Raw genomic sequence first — 19,181 nt, forward strand, 5'->3', positions numbered from 1 at the left:
GGAAAAACATTCGCATTATGTCCTGTGTAACTGAAATGAATAGACAGACATTTAAATCAAGTCAACTTCTTACATAGACGGCTATTACCTAAAGTGAAGGATCTTCTGGCTCCGTGTCTTCAGAATCACTGTCACTTGTTTTAGCCAGGTGTATCACCACGGATTACACTATGGTGTCTCTTAAACCCTGGTTCAAGAAATCAGTTTCTTGCAATGCTTCTGGTTGTTTTACGCACCTCTCCCAGTCCTGCTGAGTAACATTGTGAAGAGCTTCGTGTGCTGTCTTCTCGACATCCGCAAGTTTGAAAGTAGTATTTCTTTTCGCTACTTCTCACTTTGCTTGGGCCCATATCAATGCTATAAGATTACAATGTATTTTTGGCACCTACGATTTCTTCCTTAGACAGGAGTTCAGCCTTAGTTTCACTGACAAAGTGAAAAATTCTTTCTCTTCAACCACTCCATAATATCTGCCTTGTGTCGATTTGTACGTGGCAGCTTTTTTATCTGAATGGAGTGGTAGCTGGCGTTATCCATCACGATAATTGACCATTCTTCCAGCGCAGACAACAGTACAATAAACCAATTCTTAGAAACATCTCCATTCATTTCTGAATGGTAATCGGACTTGCAAGAAGTTTTCCCACCACGAAAAACAAGTTTGGCCTCTTGTTTGAAGCCTTTGGTTAATGAAACAGCGTCGGCGGTCATTAATTGGCCACTTCTACCAGTAGGCACTTTCAAACCGCCGTTACCTTTGAAGTTTTGCCATATAAATGGTGTTACACAAAGGTACGGCCGAACTTTCAGGAAACATTCCTCACACACAAATAAAGAAAATATTTTATGTGGAGACATGTGTCCGGAAACGCTTAATTTCCATGTTATAGCTCTTCTCAACAACAGATTCGGTGACCGATGGATTGGTAGAGGCGGACCAATTCCATGGCCTCCACGCTCTCCAGACCTCAACCCTCTTGACTTTCATTTATAGGGGCATTTGAAAGCTCTTGTCTACGCAACCCCAGTACCAAATGTACTCTTCGTGCTCGTATTGTGGACGGCCGTGATACAATACGCCATTCTCCAGGGCTGCATCAAGGATTCCATGCGACGGAGGGTGGGTGCATGTATCCTTGCTAACGGAGGACATTTTGAACATTTCCTGTAACAAAGTGTTTGAAGTCACGGTGGTACTTTCTGTTGCTGTGTGTTTCCATTCCATGATTAATGTGATTTGAAGAGAAGTAATAAAATGAGCTCTAACATGGAAAGTAAGCGTTTCCGGACACATGTCCACATAACATATTTTCTTCCTTTGTGTGTGAGGAATGTTTCCTGAAAGATTAGCCGTACCTTTTTGTCACACCCTGTATACTCATTGGTGTGGTTCTGTGAAACTCAAGTTTTATCCAAGTACACTATAGGCCTCGGTCTTCAGCGCGCAATAAATGCGCTGTACGCAAAAACTTCGCTATTGCTGCTGCAATATCACTGCGTCCCATTAAGAATTTCCGTCCGTCATTACACTTCTCGAATCAGAAACCAACGGAGCGGAGAAGACGAGGAACGGAGGTTTCTGAGGCTGAGTAATTAATTTTTTCACTGAGGTCAGCCTGTATTTTTTTAGCTGTTGGATACTCTCCTCTGTTGTAATATCCAAGTAGAGTTCTACGCACGAGCTCTTTGTTAAAATCGTCAAACTCGGTTGATTTGCGTTTATGTTCGTATCCCTTTCTTGGAGAATCGAAATACTCATTCATGTCTGGAGATTCTGCCAATGACACAGTTTGCTAATACGGCCTACAGTTGACTTGGAGACACCACACACTTTAGCAGTAAGCTTATGAATTTGGGCAAAATTTAAGTTATTCTTCGCTTCTTCATTGTCGGCCAGATCAGTAAAAAACTTAAGTACATTCGATATGATAATTTTCGTTTGCTTATGAATGTCTTTCCACCCTTTATGCACTCCGATTGGAGGAGTACTACAAGTAGGCCATTTCTCCTGCATTTTAGTTCACCACTGTACACACGTCAAAGCACGTTTCTGAAGACAGTAAGACACTGAGATCAGATGTGAACACTTGATATACCACAGTAACATTTAGCTTTCAACTGCTCTGACCTACCGCACCGCCAAGAGGCGGGCGAATCACAGCCCGCAGCCCCTGCTGGTGGCAGGTAGCGGCCGTTACCTTGAGGACTCAACTTTTGTGCTGGCCACTATAGCAGCTTTGTGTGGCTGCAGGCTGTTGTCGCTTCTGACATGCTCCCACTAGAGAGCCTATGACTCTCATCAGCTGATTTAATTACAGTCAGATCAGTTTAGTAGTTACACTGTAGATGTAGCTATGTGAACTTGACCACACAAGAAATTAGAAATCTAACAAGAACGAAATTGTCTCCCAATTATTCCCTGTTGGCGTAATTACAATGAATCGACTCATTTTGGATCACTTCTTTGTGCGAAATAACGTTCCAAACCGCATTAAAATTTCTTTTGCTGGTCACATTTGAGTCTGGAACACAAAACATTCTTCTCTCTAAATTAGATAGCTTGGGAAACAGACTACACTTACATTTTCATCTCTCAATCAGATATTCGTCGTCACCACTATCCATTCAGGTTGAATGCAAATCAACTTCATCAGTAGATTGAGTATGACAAGGCCCACAGTCTAGTCACTCCAGAAACAGATTTCATTTTTTTGGTTGCTGAGTGCACTAAACAAATATTTACAGATATAACAAAAACCTACTCTCTATTTCTTGCTCCGTGCTTGTCTGTGTCGAACTTACACACCAGTTGTCTTCATGAAACGGACAATATCTTTGGCCAACATGTGTTTCAGGATTGTGTCCAAAATACGTGTAATGCATGCCTAATGCTGAAAGGATTGCCGTACCTTGCATATATTAGCGCCTTGGTCAATGGCAAATTAAATTTTATTAAAATGCTGGGGATGTATCCCTAAGAAATTGTATAATATTTCCTAGATTTAGTACTTCATAAAGCCCATAGATATTTTTTCCTCTCATAAAAGTGAGTTGTTGACTATATCATATTACAAAGGGTCTAATTTTAATAAGAAAAGTGCTCAGTAATAGGTACGAAACACACGTACTGATGTCTATCGGTCCATACGCCGTTGCAAATCAATATGCATTCATGCGTATGGCTTGGGTAATGCCACACAACATAACCGCTCGAATTTCATCAGCTTGTCTTTCAGAGTTTCGTGCTACTGTCGTAGGATGAAGCGAAATGCTGGAAACGTCTACATGTCCCGATTATGAACCGAAATTTACAATCTCCTGAAATAAAACGCTAAAGCCAACATTCATTGTTAATGCAAGTGGAAGAAGATCTCTGGTACACATTTATATACACTTTTTAAATTACAGTAGCTTTCACTGAAACTGATAATGCTTCATAACTTACATTTTGTCGTGTTCTGCAGACATGTGCCTTCAGATGAGTAGTGGCGGACCTGTGAGACAGAAGAGCAGGTCACTTGCCACTGTACATGTGGCCGATATTCTTATCAGTCACTAATGAAAACCTCTCCGAAACATTGTTACAACCACCGTCTTTCACACTCAGCATATATTTTTTTGAATTATGTTTCACTTTCACACTCTCCTTCCTCTCACCTTCACATGCCATGACCTTTCAGCGGGTGACTGAGCGGCGCTCTGGTAGCTATAGTCGACGGCTGGGCAATTCGAGCATGGGATGTTTGAACGAGGGTCAAAGAGGTTGAATTCAGGTGCCTTCTCACACTAAAGAGTCTCTATCGACATATGTCAGACTACATGCACCGAGCAATTCGAGTGAACATTAACGCAGATGCAGACCTCTAGTATGTGTGTGTGTGTGTGTGTGTGTGTGTGTGTGTGTGTGTGTGTGTGTATCTGCCATCACAAGTGTTACACTGTAATTAATATATACGTGCTTTCTGGTATATGTCTATATCTTTCTCAATTTTGGGGTTTGTTTTTGGTTAGAACTGTCTGTTGTGTATGCTATGTTTATGCCCTGTCTTTTGAAAATGTTGGAGATTTTATGTATGACTTTGTATGTCACTGAGTAGCACCTTCTGTTTTCTCTTACATGTTTTTAATTATTCAGTGCAGTTGCTATGGTACTGAGTGTTTGTGACTGTGTTTGGCGCTATCTGCATTATTATGTAAATTTCTTTTTGGTAATTTTCTTTGTTGAGAGTCACTGTGTTGAGTTTATGGAGAATATGTCGAAGCGATGCTTGCTGTTGTGAGTGTACGTAAACAAACCAAACAGGACAGACATTAACTGAACACGACTTTAATTCACAGTTTCCAGTAACATGTCTACAACTAGTGACAGGAAACTAATAGTGCTCCTCAGCAGTTAGCACAAATAATATGAAAACTGTAAGGAAAAAAGTTCTTAACATGAGAACGTGGTATGTTTCCCAAGTGAAGTCATAGTACGACCTCCAGCATGTGACCAGATGAGAGGAAAGGCAGATGCCAACCAAGAACGCGATTAACTGTAAGTAAGCATTTATTTACGTAAAAAACGAAAGTTGAACCACATATCAAATAAGAGGTTAGAGAAATAAGAAATAGACAGTTGAAGCAAATGGCCTGTCATAGAACAGAATAACTACAAAACTAGTATCCATTTTGAGATGCTAAAGATGATAGCACAGTACAATAACACAATGTTTACTTGTCATGTATACTACAGGTTATACGAGTGCTCAGATTCGCACATTAGCAACCATTGACAATAATAATCTTTATAGTAATGACCCATGACCTTTACAAGATGGTTCAAATGGATCTGAACATTCTGGGACTTAACATCTGAGGTCATCAGTCTCCTAGAACTTAGAACTACTTAAACCTAACTAACCTAAGGACATTACACACACCCATGCTCGAGGCAAGATTCGAACCTGCGACCGTAGCGGTCCTCCCTGCACGTCCAAACGTTGCCCAAACCTCTCGACCATACAACTCTGAAGCAAAGCTGCGTCCACAGTAACAAGAGCAGCATGAACACGTGCTATCAATTCTTCCACATTCGTCGGTAGAGTAGAGTACACGTGTTCCTTCAGGTGCCCCACAGAAAGAAATTGAGGGGATTTAGGTCAGGTGAACGCTGTGGCCATGCTACTGGACCTCCACGTCCGAGCCATTTCCCTGGGAATTTTCTATCCAAATACTGTCGCACATTAATTCAAGAGTGTGAAGGTGCACCATCATGTTGGAACCATATCCTCTGCCAAACATATAGCGGAACATCTTCCAGCGCACCAGGCAGATAGTTCGAGAGGAATACATGATACCTTCGTGCAGCCAACCGGTCAGGTAACATGTAGGGGCCCAAACACATGTCGTCCAATAATCCGGCCCAGACGCTGATACCAAAGTGAACTTAACATCCACGGTCGCGGGTGGTGAGCGGGTTTACCTCACACCAATGGTGGGCATTGTGCATACTGAAGACACACTCACGAGTGAATGCTGATTCATCCGATCTTGTTACGGTGTTCACGAAGTGATAGTTGGCTTCCTGTTGTTGTTGGAACCATGCACAAAATTGCATCTGCTGAATGCGATCAGCAGGATGCAGGTGTGGCATGAAAGCATACTGATAGGGGTGCAGCCCATGCTCGTGCAGCACGTAAACGACCGTGCGTCGCGAGACAGGCAGCTGCCTAGCTACGCTACGTGTACTTCCCCGAGGATCTTGGTGTACGACGTCAAGAATAGCTTCCTCAGTAGCTGGAGTTCAGCAGGTCTGTGGACGACCTCTGTCACGCAGTGGAGGAAGGAGAGAACCTGATTACCGAAGGCGCAGCTCCAGACGGCGAAACACATTTTGATCTGGATGGCGTTGACGAGGATATATAGCAGCATATTCACGAGCGGGAACACCAGCCCGGTTGTCAGATGCACCAAGGACCAGAAGCATATCCACATATTCATCGTTTGTGTATGGTTTAGAGGATTAAAGTGAGAAAATTCAATACGTGTACGCAGGTGCAGTCGTGGACAAAACGAGTGAGACCCCTCGCCTTTTCGTTATGCTGATCCGCATGGCTTGAAAGTCTGCTACACAGCATAACAGGCAACGCGACGAAGTGCTACCAACATACACTCCTGGAAATTGAAATAAGAACACCGTGAATTCATTGTCCCAGGAAGGGGAAACTTTATTGACACATTCCTGGGGTCAGATACATCACATGATCACACTGACAGAACCACAGGCACATAGACACAGGCAACAGAGCATGCACAATGTCGGCACTAGTACAGTGTATATCCACCTTTCGCAGCAATGCAGGCTGCTATTCTCCCATGGAGACGATCGTAGAGATGCTGGATGTAGTCCTGTGGAACGGCTTGCCATGCCATTTCCACCTGGCGCCTCAGTTGGACCAGCGTTCGTGCTGGACGTGCAGACCGTGTGAGACGACGCTTCATCCAGTCCCAAACATGCTCAATGGGGGACAGATCCGGAGATCTTGCTGGCCAGGGTAGTTAGTTTAATTACACCTTCTAGAGCACGTTGGGTGGCACGGGATACATGCGGACGTGGATTGTCCTGTTGGAACAGCAAGTTCCCTTGCCGGTCTAGGAATGGTAGAACGATGGGTTCGATGACGGTTTGGATGTACCGTGCACTATTCAGTGTCCCCTCGAGGATCACCAGAGGTGTACGGCCAGTGTAGGAGATCGCTCCCCACACCATGATGCCGGGTGTTGGCCCTGTGTGCCTCGGTCGTATGCAGACCTGATTGTGGCGCTCACCTGAACGGCGCCAAACACGCATACGACCACCATTGGCACCAAGGCAGAAGCGACTCTCATCGCTGTAGACAACACGTCTCCATTCGTCCCTCCATTCACGCCTGTCGCGACACCACTGGAGGCGGGCTGCACGATGTTGGGTCGTGAGCGGAAGACGGCCTAACGGTGTGCGGGACCGTAGCCCAGCTTCACGGAGACGGTTGCGAATGGTCCTCGCCGATACCCCAAGAGCAACAGTGTTCCTAATTTGCTGGGAAGTGGCGGTGCGGTCCCCTACGGCACTGCGTAGGATCCTACGGTTTTGGCGTGCATCCGTGCGTCGCTGCGGTCCGGTCCCAGGTCGACGGGCACGTGCACCTTCCGCCGACCACTGGCGACAACATCGATGTACTGTGGAGACCTCACGCCCCACGTGTTGAGCAATTCGGCGGTACGTCCACCCGGCCTCCCGCATACCCACTATACGCCCTCGCTCTAAGTCCGTCAACTGCACATACGGTTCACGTCCACGCTGTCGCGGCATGCTACCAGTGTTAAAGACTGCGATGGAGCTCCGTATGCCACGGCAAACTGGCTGACACTGACGGCGGCGGTGCACAAATGCTGCGCAGCTAGCGCCATTCGACGGCCAACACCGCGGTTCCTGGTGTGTCCGCTGTGCCGTGCGTGTGATCATTGCTTGTAGAGCCCTCTCGCAGTGTCCGGAGCAAGTATGGTGGGTCTGACACACCGGTGTCAATGTGTTCTTTTTTCCATTTCCAGGAGTGTAGTAACGCAAATTAGAAGCAAAGTCCATTAGTAGAACGTTATCCGGAAAACCAGCCCTCCTAATGCAAACTACCACTACAAGAACGAAAGTTTCCAAACATGTCAATGAGTAGACGAGGAAAGTGGAAGCATTCTGTCTACTGAATCGCAACGTACGCCACTTACGAGGGGACCCGCCAAGTGTTATACCCCGATCTTGCTGAAACTTCGCCGGCCACTGTGGTCGTAGGTTCGAATGCTGCCTCGGTCATGGATGTGTGTGATATCCTTAGGTTACTTCGGTTTAAGTAGTTCTAAGTCTAGGGGACTGATGACCTCAGATGTTGAGTCCCATAGTGCTTAGAGCCCATTTTTGAGCTGAAATTTCGCTCAGTGAAAGAGGGGACAAAATAAGCGAATAAGTGTCATGGCTTATCTGCATACACTCAACCGCTTCTGAGAAAACGAAGGTCAAAGTTTTCAATGCGCTCTTGCTATAGTGTAGATACCTTTTAGCGTGTAAGGATTCAACCGAAGCGGGTGCTCAGCGGCTACCGTCGCGACTTCAGAACTTTGTGTTGCGAATTCGAAACCCGGTTGTTCCTCTCCCCCTCCCACCCCCTCACTCCCTGAATTATCTACGAATGTTTATTCTAATTTATGTTAAAACAATGTTGTCGTTATTTGTCAATTAATTTACATTGTAATGAAATAAGTTAAAAAATAAACGAAAGAGAAAATAAAGTGAAATATTTGTGAATGTCCTTGCAACCTTACAGGAGGTACAAAAATATTTCACATTATTTTCTCTTTCGTTTATTATTTTTTTAATTCATTAATTACACAGATTCGTAGATAATTCTGAGAGAGAGAGGAAAAAAATAATAAAAAAACAATATGGTCTCGAACTCAAGTTAAGAAGGAGCGACGGTAGCAGCTGAGCCGCCACTTCAATTGCATTCTAGGCCGCAAAAGGTATCTGCACCATAGTAAGAGCGCCTTGGTAACTTTGACCGTCGTTTTCTCGGAAACGTTCGAGTGTCTGTAGATAAGCCGAAACACATGTTCACTTATTTTGTCCTCTCCTTCACTGAGCAAAGTTTCCGGACAATCAGCGTATGACACGTGGCGAGTTACCCTCGTTAGTCGAGTTGCTTCTTACGCCCGAAGAGAACTATGTATGCCTCAGAGTAAACTGTGCCACTTGGAAACACGGCGAGCGAGGATAAACACCTTTTCATTCTCATAAGGCAACCTTCTACAGCTAAAATTCACGGAGTGTTCTTCAGGTTGCCTCAGATATTTCAGAAATGTTTCTTGCGTTAGGCCTGCCGTATATCCAAAACGTAAACATTCCATTTCATCTTGTATTTATCAGGATACGACATGACAAGAGCGGACCAGTCCCTTCTGAGAAAAATTACAGCTTCTAAGTTATTCCACAATGTAATGACATGTGTACGAGCTTGGCTACGGTCCCGCACACCGTTAGGCCGTCTTCCGCTCACGCCCCAACATCGTGCAGCCCGCCTCCAGTGGTGTCGCGACAGGCGTGAATGGAGGGACGAATGGAGACGTGTCGTCTTCAGCGATGAGAGTCGCTTCTGCCTTGGTGCCAATGATGGTCGTATGCGTGTTTGGCGCCGTGCAGGTGAGCGCCACAATCAGGACTGAATACGACCGAGGCACACAGGGCCAACACCCGGCATCATGGTGTGGGGAGCGATCTCCTACACTGGCCGTACACCTCTGGTGATCGTCGAGGGGACACTGAATAGTGCACGGTACATCCAAACCGTCATCAAACCCATCGTTCTACCATTCCTAGACCGGCAAGGGAACTTGCTGTTCCAACAGGACAATGCACGTCCGCATGTATCCCGTGCCACCCAATGTGCTCTAGAAGGTGTAAGTCAACTACCCTGGCCAGCAAGATCTCTGGATCTGTCCCCCATTGAGCATGTTTGGGACTGGATGAAGCGTCGTCTCACTCGGTCTGCACGTCCAGCACTAACACTGGTCCAACTGAGGCGCCAGGTGGAAATGGCATGGCAAGCCGTTCCACAGGACTACATCCAGCATCTCTACGATCGTCTCCATGGGAGAATAGCAGCCTGCATTGCTGCGAAAGGTGGATATACACTGTACTAGTGCCGACATTGTGCATGCTCTGTTGCCTGTGTCTATGTGCCTGTGGTTCTGTCAGTATGATCATGTGATGTATCTGACCCCAGGAATGTGTCAATAAAGTTTCCCCTTCCTGGGACAATGAATTCACGGTGTTCTTATTTCAATTTCCAGGAGTGTATGTAGTAGACCTACTGCAACGACTTGAACCGGAAATGTTTGTTTATTTGGATAGTCCGCTTCTTAGTGGCCATGTTTCGCTATAATATTTTCCTTTGTTTCAAAACGGCAAGTTAAGATGACCACGGCAACTTGGTAACATCAGTAACAGTTTAATATTTTGAAACAGTTACGTGTGGTGTACGAGGAGTGTACTCAGTTGAATAAGTAATACATTAAACTCGAAAGCTACGTCCAGTAACAAATAATTAACGTTCGGTTACGTGACAAAATACAGGTCGAAATACTGTCAGTTCATCTCAGTACCCAGTAAAACTTAAACTGGAACGACTGCAAACATACTTTTGTGGGGAAGGCAAACGAAAGGCTGCCTTTTACTGGCCGCACACGAAGAATACACAACAGGTCTACTGAAAACACTGCCTACACTACGTTTGTCCGTCCACTGCTATAGTATTTCTGCGCGGTATGGGATCCTTGACAGACGTGATTGACGGTGCACGCCAAAAAGTCCAAGGAACGGTAGCACGATTTGTAATGTCACAAAATAGGGGAGAGAGAGTCCGAGATTTGATTAGCGAGTTGGGCTTACAATCATGAAAATAAAAGCGTTTCTCGTTGCCGCGAGATCTTTTCACGAAATTTCAATCACCAACATCTGTTCTGAATCCCAAAATATTATTTCCTCGGGAACTTACACAGGAAGAAATGACCATAGTAATAATGTAATTCAGGACCCGTCAGAAAAGATTTAAGTAGTCCTTTTTCCCGCACGCTGTTAAAGAGTGGTGTGGTAGAGAAATGCCGGCCGCGGTGGTCTATCGGTTCTAGGCGCTCAGTCCAGAACCGCGCGACTGTTGCGGTCGCAGGTTCGAATCCTGCCTCGGGCATGGATGTTTGTGATGTCCTTAGGTTAGTTAGGTTTAAGTAGTTCTAAGTTCTAGGGGACTTATGACCACAGATGTTGAGTCCCATAGTGCTCAGGGCACTATGGGAACCATTTTTTGGTAGAGAAATAGTCCGAAGGTGGTTCGACGAACCCTCTGCCAGGCACGTAAGTCTTGATTGAAAAGATATCCTGTAGATGTAATCATGTAGATGTAACAACGAAATTACGTTGTTATTGCGACATGTGAATTACATTTGATTTGAACATCGAAGTTGTTTGCTGTTTATTTATTTTTTGTTCATTTTCAGCCATAGACAGACACCTAGGTGTGTTAAATTGATACTGAAATATGGTGCCATGCATGGACTAATGACAATAAATTCTTAACTATTTGTTTTGGTACTGCATTATCTGCCAGCGTCTTCAGAAGTGAATATCGCATACGACGCTCCTAGGATGTCTATAAGAGGATATTGCAGACGACTTCGAACGAAATTTGAATGTAGCTTCGTAAAAGTTCCGTCATCAAACGATCTGAATTGCTGGCGAATACAGTTTATCTTCACTAGACAGTATATATTATCATTATACATGAGGTGAAAAGGGTTTCGCAAGGTTCGGTGGCCGAGCGGTTCTAGGCGCTTCAGTCGCGAACCGCGAGGCTGCTTCAGTCGCAGGTTGGAATCCTACCTTGAGTGTGGATGTGTGTGATGTCCTTAGATTATATAGGTTTAAGTAGTTCTAGGTCTAGGGGACTGATGACCTAAGCAGTTTGGTCGCATAGTTCTTAGAGCAATTTTTTTAGGCGAAAATTTTCTTTACATAAACGGCCGTATCTTTAGACTGCGTTGACATAGATGCTAACTTTTTTACACCACCAAGGGACCGAAAGGAAGTGCGATACATTTCCGCTTATTATGTCTACCCGTGATCGAGGCAAACGGGTTTTAAGGGTTGGGTAGACAGATAGACGGTCAAGAAAGTGAGATTAGTAGGGCTCCATTTTTACCGATTTAGGTGACGAAATCCTAACAACGAAAATAGCTACGACAGTTACTGAAGATGAGGACCGCATAAATAATTCCCCCTACTCTTTATTCGAAATGTTCTAGTTGCAGTCGATGTATCAGCATATCAATCGTAGCTACGCTTGCGATGCAAATCACGTTTAGAGGAATGTAAATAAAGTTCATTTCCCTATACACGTGGCAATTCAGATCCCTGTATTAATGCAACCGCGTTTTAGAAGTGCGAGCATTCCTATTGCTAGCTAGCTGAAGAAACACTTCGGCTAATGAACGTTTTCTGGCTGTGGCGAGTCTAATGGACAATTCAAAACATTGATTATGTCGCAGTTGGTGAAAGATTGTAGAATACATTTGGCAGCTGTGTAGCCTCCTGGGGTGGTACAGAATTATCCTACCTAATTTATTCGCTAATAACAGTATTTTGTTATTTCGATAAACATCCCGAATAACTGTCATATAAACGATGACATAAAGTTAGAAAATTCATGTTTTTCAGCCCAGAAAGCTCTATGCAACAGAAACTGCAGATCATTTTGCCATTTTCATTGCGAAATTGCCGGCTTATTCATGTCTGGGGTAATAATAGAGGGCTGTTTGCCTGGGTTGTCTGGTTCAAACGGCTCTGAGCAGTATGCGACTTAACTTCTGAGGTCATCAGTCGCCTAGAACTTAGAACTAATTAAACCTAACTAACCTAAGTACATTACACACATCCATGCCCGATGTAGGATTCGAACCTGGGTTGTCTGCTAGCGTAGTAAAAGGTGTTTGCTACTGCAAGGAAGGTCTGGTTTGTTTTCGGTTCTAATCTCGATGGAGGCAGGTAGACTATCAGTAAAGCAATTTTAAGAAATTCTCGCGCCCCCAATACACTTTATTGCTACCTTTATTCTGTACCTGCGCCCTGTGGATGTCAATATGAAACTCTTGTAGAATTTTATACTTGTTGCTGCCTACTTTTTCTGTCAATAATTGAATTGACTTAAGTGTGGCACTGTATGATTTTTAACTGAATTTCGTTATGAATCTGCACGCATTGCTAAATTTGCACCCTTTCATGGTAGGGCAAAAAATGGCTCTGAGCACTATGGGACTTAACTTCTGAGGTTATCAGTCCCCTAGAAATTAGAACTACTTAAACATAACTAACATAAGGACATCACACACATCCATGCCCGAGGCAGGATTCTAATCTGCGACCGTAGCGGTCGCGTATTTCCAGACTGTAGCACCTAGAACCGCACGGCAACTCCGGCTGGCCATGGTAAGTCAGCAATAGTAATGCAGTATGACTGGTGTGAACGTTGACACAGACCGATGCGCATAATATTTTGCTAATTCGTAACGATCTGAAATACTTTGTCTTACTAAACCAGTTACGTTATCTCGATAAGCTGAACTTCATTTTTGTTAGTACAGTTCATACTAATAGCGTCTCTTCTTTCATTTATATCTTATTTTTACGTGTTGTGTTTAACACACTAATGAGCATTAATATAGTCTTACACATGATTGAAAACAGTCTGACAAAGTTCGGATAGTATTTGAATTTCACGCATGTGCATATTATGTTGGTAGCACTTCGTCGCCCTGCCTGTAATGTTGTGTAGCAGACTTTAAATCTGTGTGGATCAGCATAACGAAAAGGCGAGAGGTCTCGCCCGTTTTGCCGACGACTGTACATGGAGTCTGTCACAGGCGCGGTACTCCGTTCGCAACTAGCCCCTGTCTGATGGGCAGCGCATACAGTGTAAACACGCTGTCAGTCCTGCGCACTGTTCCACCCTACTTCCATTACCCCTGACAGGTATTGTTCTGCATGATTCATCCCGATACCGCTAATTGTGAAATGTTCGGTTTCGAATTACACTGTTTCCCCTAACAGACGTGATGTTTCCACAATCCGATCGATAGAATAATAGTAAAAATAATAATATTGTTGCGTTGAGATACGTACTAAACAGCATTCGGTTACCAGACTCGGTGTTGCAAGGCATAATTAGTGGGACCATGGTGATAACACGTACAAACAGTAACCGAATTGGGACATTATTCGCAAAGCACATTGCTAGTCCTGCTGGTAACGTAGGCCCTAACGAAATGTAAAGGACCTGAACAAGGCACGAACAATAGTTGGTACTAATCTGTGGGACCAGTGGAGGAGGGAACAAAGAAAACAAGTATCGCAATTAATAGATGAAGTGGTGCGAATAAATTCACGCCCACGACGTGGAAAGGGCTTCTTTCAAAGCTGATTAATCTTCCATTTCTACGATTGTAGTATGTACGTGTAAATGTTTTCTAGAGGATCCGCTGTATTTGCTGTTGACGGTTAAGAAGCCACTTACCGTACCAAAATGAATACACATGCCTCGACCCAGGCTCGAACCATCGATCTCCTGCATGCTAACCCAAAACTCTACCACTGCACCAACTTTACAGTGCTGTTCATTTGTGCTCCGAGAGACAGTTACCATACATGCTGTTACAGTGTTGCCAGATTGCCACCCTTTAACGTCCTTCTGCCGGATGTACTCGCCGGGCGAAATTTTGTGACATAAATTTTTTATCGCTGGCATGTGAGGAGTCGCGCTGCGAAGCCCAAGTGCGTGAATTACGCTTCACCCTGTACATCAAAAAACGTTTTGCATCACCCTGGTTCCGAGAACTTCTGAAGATAGACGTTGACTTTGGATATTGTATCACAGAAACTTTGACTGTTCAGTGATGTCACTAAAACCACCCAAAGATGTAAAAAGCCATGCATGAGCAGCTCCCATTAGACAGATGGGGTCCGACAGCCGATCAGTTCCAGTCATTCCATCAGGAACGATGTATACGGCTCGCGTTGTTTGTTCTTCAACCATGCCTAGACGGTCAATACCGCTGTTCGATCGCGTCCACATTGTTATTTTCCGCCAGGAAGGGCTCTCAACAAGGGAAGTGTCCAGGAGTCTCGAAGTGAACCAAAGCGATGTTGTTCGGACATGGAGGAGATACAGAGAGACAACAACTGTCAGTGACATGCCTCGCTCAGGCCTCCCAAGGGCTACTACTGCAGTGGATGAGCGCTACCTACGGATTATGGCTTGGAGGAACCCTGACGGCAACGCCACCATGTTGAATAATGCTTTTCGTGCAGCCACAGGACGTCGTGTTATGACTCAAACTGTGCGCAATAGGCTGCATGATGCGCAACTACACTCCCGGCGTCCATGGCTGGGTCCATCTTTGCAACCACGACACCATGCAGCGCGGTACAGATGGGTCCAGCAACATGCCGAACGGACCGCTCGTGATAGGCATTACGTTCTCTTCATCGAAGAGTGTCGCATGTGCCTTCCACCAGGCAATAGTCGGAGGCGTGTTTGGAGGCAACCCGGTCTGGCTGAACGCCTTAGACACGCTGCTCAGCGAGTGCAGCAAATAAATTGGACGTTCCCTGATGTTTTAGGGTGGCATTGTGTGGGACCAACATACGCCGCTGGTGGTAAACAAAAAAAAAAAAAAAAAGTAGAAGAAGGAACACTAAGACGAAAGGGATGTAAATCGCACACTATATGGCACCATACTCGAAATAACTGTCACAGCAAGATACCTGGGACTGTTCTTCGACAAACACTTAAGATGATATAAACGTCAGAAACAAATACGTAAGAGATAAGGAAAACGCAATGACTAATTAGGCAAGAACAAGGGAGAGACAATGGATGTGACACAAAAACAGTGGTGCACACATAGAAAACCTATGTAAGACCACTAGTAGTATGTGATTCCCCCCCCCCTCCCCCTCCCCTCTAGGATGAATAACGACAACAGTGGCAAACCAAATATACTCAATGGAGAGAAGACTACTACGCAGTTTGAGGAAAATGAAAAATGGAACGCTCAATGAGAAAGTATAATATGTGAGACTATGAAAATTACATCACTCCAGACACGATTAGTAAATCAGAGAGCGAGATATGGCATACTCTTACACCAAAATAGCATTGGAAGATAAAACACCAATGAAACCAATAAAAACAAGAAAACTTAAATACGGATGTCCAAACTCAATAATGTTCCTAAACTCAACAAAAATATTCACAGAACTAGCACTTGCCACTTTTGCTCTAAAAGAAAATGAAGAAACCCCACCACATCTAAATGAAGAACAGTAAATCAGAATAAGACAGTATACCCCATCAGTCCAAAACGTCTTGGTACTGGATTAATAAAAAAATGAGAAACATTAATACGGGGCTTTTAAGGCTTCAGGTGTCTAGATAGTCTCCTCCAACTTCAGTACAACACACACAATGGTCACACAGTAGTGTAAATATGTCAAAAAAGTTATCCTTTGTGACGTTCAGCTCGCATGTCACATTTGCTTAAATGTCGGTGATGTCGTCAAGGCATTGACCCTTCGTGTGAATCTCTGCACTTTATTCTTTTGTGGTAGGTTCTTATTGATAACACCAATTCTCGTCAACAGTGATGAATTTTTCCAGAAAAGAGTTGTTCGGGTTTTGTATTTCAATAAAGTCGCTACAGGCGTCATGTTGATTGTGAAAATTTACCATTTGATCACGTTGGAATGAAGCCTCATCCGTAAAGAGAACATTTGCACTGAAATGAGGATTGACACATTGTTGGATGAACCATTCGTAGAAGTGTACCCGTGGAGGTCAATCAGCTGCTGATAGTGCCTGCACACACTGTACATGGTACGGAAACAACTGGTTCTCCCGTAGCACTCTCCATACAGTGACGTGGTCAACGTAACCTTGTACAGCAGCAACTTCTCTGTCGCTCGTATTAGGGTTATCGTCAACTGCACGAAGAATTGCCTCGTCCATTGTAGGTGTCCTCGTCGTTCTAGGTCTTCCCCAGTCGCGAGTCATAGGCTGGAATGTTCCGTGATCCCTAAGACGCCGATCAATTGCTTCGAACGTCTTCCTGTCGGGACACCTTCGTTCTGGAAATCTGTCTCGATACAAATCTACCGCGCCACGGCTATTGCCCCGTTCTTATCCATACATCAAATGGGCATCTGCCAACACCGCATTTGTAAACATTGCACTGACTGCAAAACCACGTTCGTGATGAACACTAACCTGTTGATGCTACGTACTGATGTGGTTGATGCTAGTACTGTAGAGCAATGAGTCGCATATCAACCCAAGCACGAAGTCAACATTACCTTCCTTCAATTGGGCCAACTGGCGGTGAATCGAGGAAGTACGTACATACTGACGAAACTAAAATGAGCTCTAACATGGAAATTAAGCGTTTCCGAACACATGGCCACATAAAATCTTTTCTTTATTTGTGTGTGAGGAATGTTACCTGAAAGTTTGGCCACACCGTTTTGTAACACCCTGTATGTAAAATGTAATAAAGAGTCCATGCGCAAAGCAATGAGATTTATAAATACTTAGGTCATAACCACTTTTAACAACAAAATGAGAGAAGTTTATGTTTATGAATTTTTAAGTGTGCATAAAGGAAAAAACATATATTGAAATTGTATTATAAAATGAAACTGCCCTAAACTAAAATTTGTGTAATATCCTATAGTTAAACAGAGCAAGAGAAGCTGCCCACCCTTCCCAGTCAGGGTTGAGAGTGAAAGAGAAACAATAGGATCGATGGCAATCTGTGGCAGATCTGACCACAGAGTACAATGCTGGTGAAGACACAAGTGTTTCGAGCGAAACATTCAGGACATATTGTTGAACATGAACTCCCACAGGTTCCAGTGTTGGAACCAAAGACGTTGTCAGTTCCGATTGCAGGAAGCACATGGTCATCTAAGAATGGACAGTGGATCAACGGAAACGAGCTGCTTGGTCGGATGAATCAAGTTTCTTGTCAAATCAGGTCTATGATTGTATCTGGATTCAATGTCAACCAGGTGAAGAGCTACTCGATACGTACAATGCGCCACAAACGTTGTCCAGTGGGGACAGTATTATACTACGGCGGACGTTCCATGCAACCTGTGATGGCAATCGAAGGCACCATGTCAGCTGTGGACTTTAGTAATATTATAGCGGAGCAACTGCATCCCTTCATTCGTGATACCTTCCTCCACAGTGATGGAATTTTCCAGATTAACTGTGTATGTGGCAGGGCCAAAATCGTTTATAGTGCTTTGAGGAGCGTGCTTGAAAACTCACGTTGATGTTTTGGCCACCAGATTCACCTGATATGAACATGACAGAACACATCTGGAACTATATCGAGTGTCAGCTCTGTGCCCGCAAAAAAGGAACATCAGGGTTTAGCATCCAATCGACATCAAGGTCATTGGACACGGAGCACAAGCTCAGATTGTTTCAGGGATAGGAGGGAAGGCAGCTGTGCTCTTTCAGAGAAACCATCCTGGCATTTGTCTGGAGCGATTTAGGGAAATTAGAAAAACCCTGAATCTGGATGGCTGGGTGGGATTTCGGGCCATCGTCCTCCCGAATGCGAGCCTACTTTGTTAACCAACGCGCCGCCTAGCTCGCGCTTGCATCTGCAAACCTACTGCCCATAAGCTACAGGAACCGCGTGAGCTGTGCGTAGGGATTTGGTCCCACATGCCTTCGGAAATCTATCAAGGACTTACCAAATCCATACCATGCACAAATACTGTTGCATTGTGTTCCAAAGGCGGACCAAGACGCTATTTAATACGTAGTCATAATGTTTTTGCTAATTAGCGAATATCAATATATGGCTACACGCTAGCCATTTACAGGTCTGCAATAGGCAATAGGAATAGAGCCATGTATGTTCCAGTGCACCCGTCAACCCTGTGTTCGGATGTAGAGGTCCTGACTTCAGTATCTGGTAAGAGCGCGTTTTCCAATATTTGCGGGTTGCCTAGATGCAGGGGCAATGCCGTCACAATCCATGATGGCAGCCACTTTGGACTTAAAAGCGGTATTTAATGCTCCAATATCAATGACGTCTAGTGCAATCGATCATGCGGGTTGCCAACATGTCAAGAGCAAACACATAACATCACATGTCATGCACTCTGTTTATCTGTGACGTAATCAGCACCATGTGACAAGCTAACCCCTTTCTCTCCTTACTCCCTTCTTCTCCCCTTACATCTCCCCTTCAGTCAGTCTCAGCACAGTATAAAAATTATGCATTAAAATGCCACAAAGACCGACAATATGGAGTAAAAAATTATAATAGTGTTAACTCACACTCTTGAACACACACACACACACACCTATGCCCAGATCAGATATATGCATTATTTCAGTTAAAGATATTTATGTAACATATTTGCCTCTGAATTGCATAAGAACACGCACATGCAAAAATTTTTATGTCAAATACTGTAGGTTCATCAATAAATTTTGTCGCCTTTATGTATTATTTGTTTTCTTACTTAAATATTATACCGTCTTAGC

The sequence above is a fragment of the Schistocerca gregaria genome, chromosome X, assembly GCF_023897955.1.
Source record: "Schistocerca gregaria isolate iqSchGreg1 chromosome X, iqSchGreg1.2, whole genome shotgun sequence".
Taxonomy (NCBI): domain Eukaryota; kingdom Metazoa; phylum Arthropoda; class Insecta; order Orthoptera; family Acrididae; genus Schistocerca; species Schistocerca gregaria.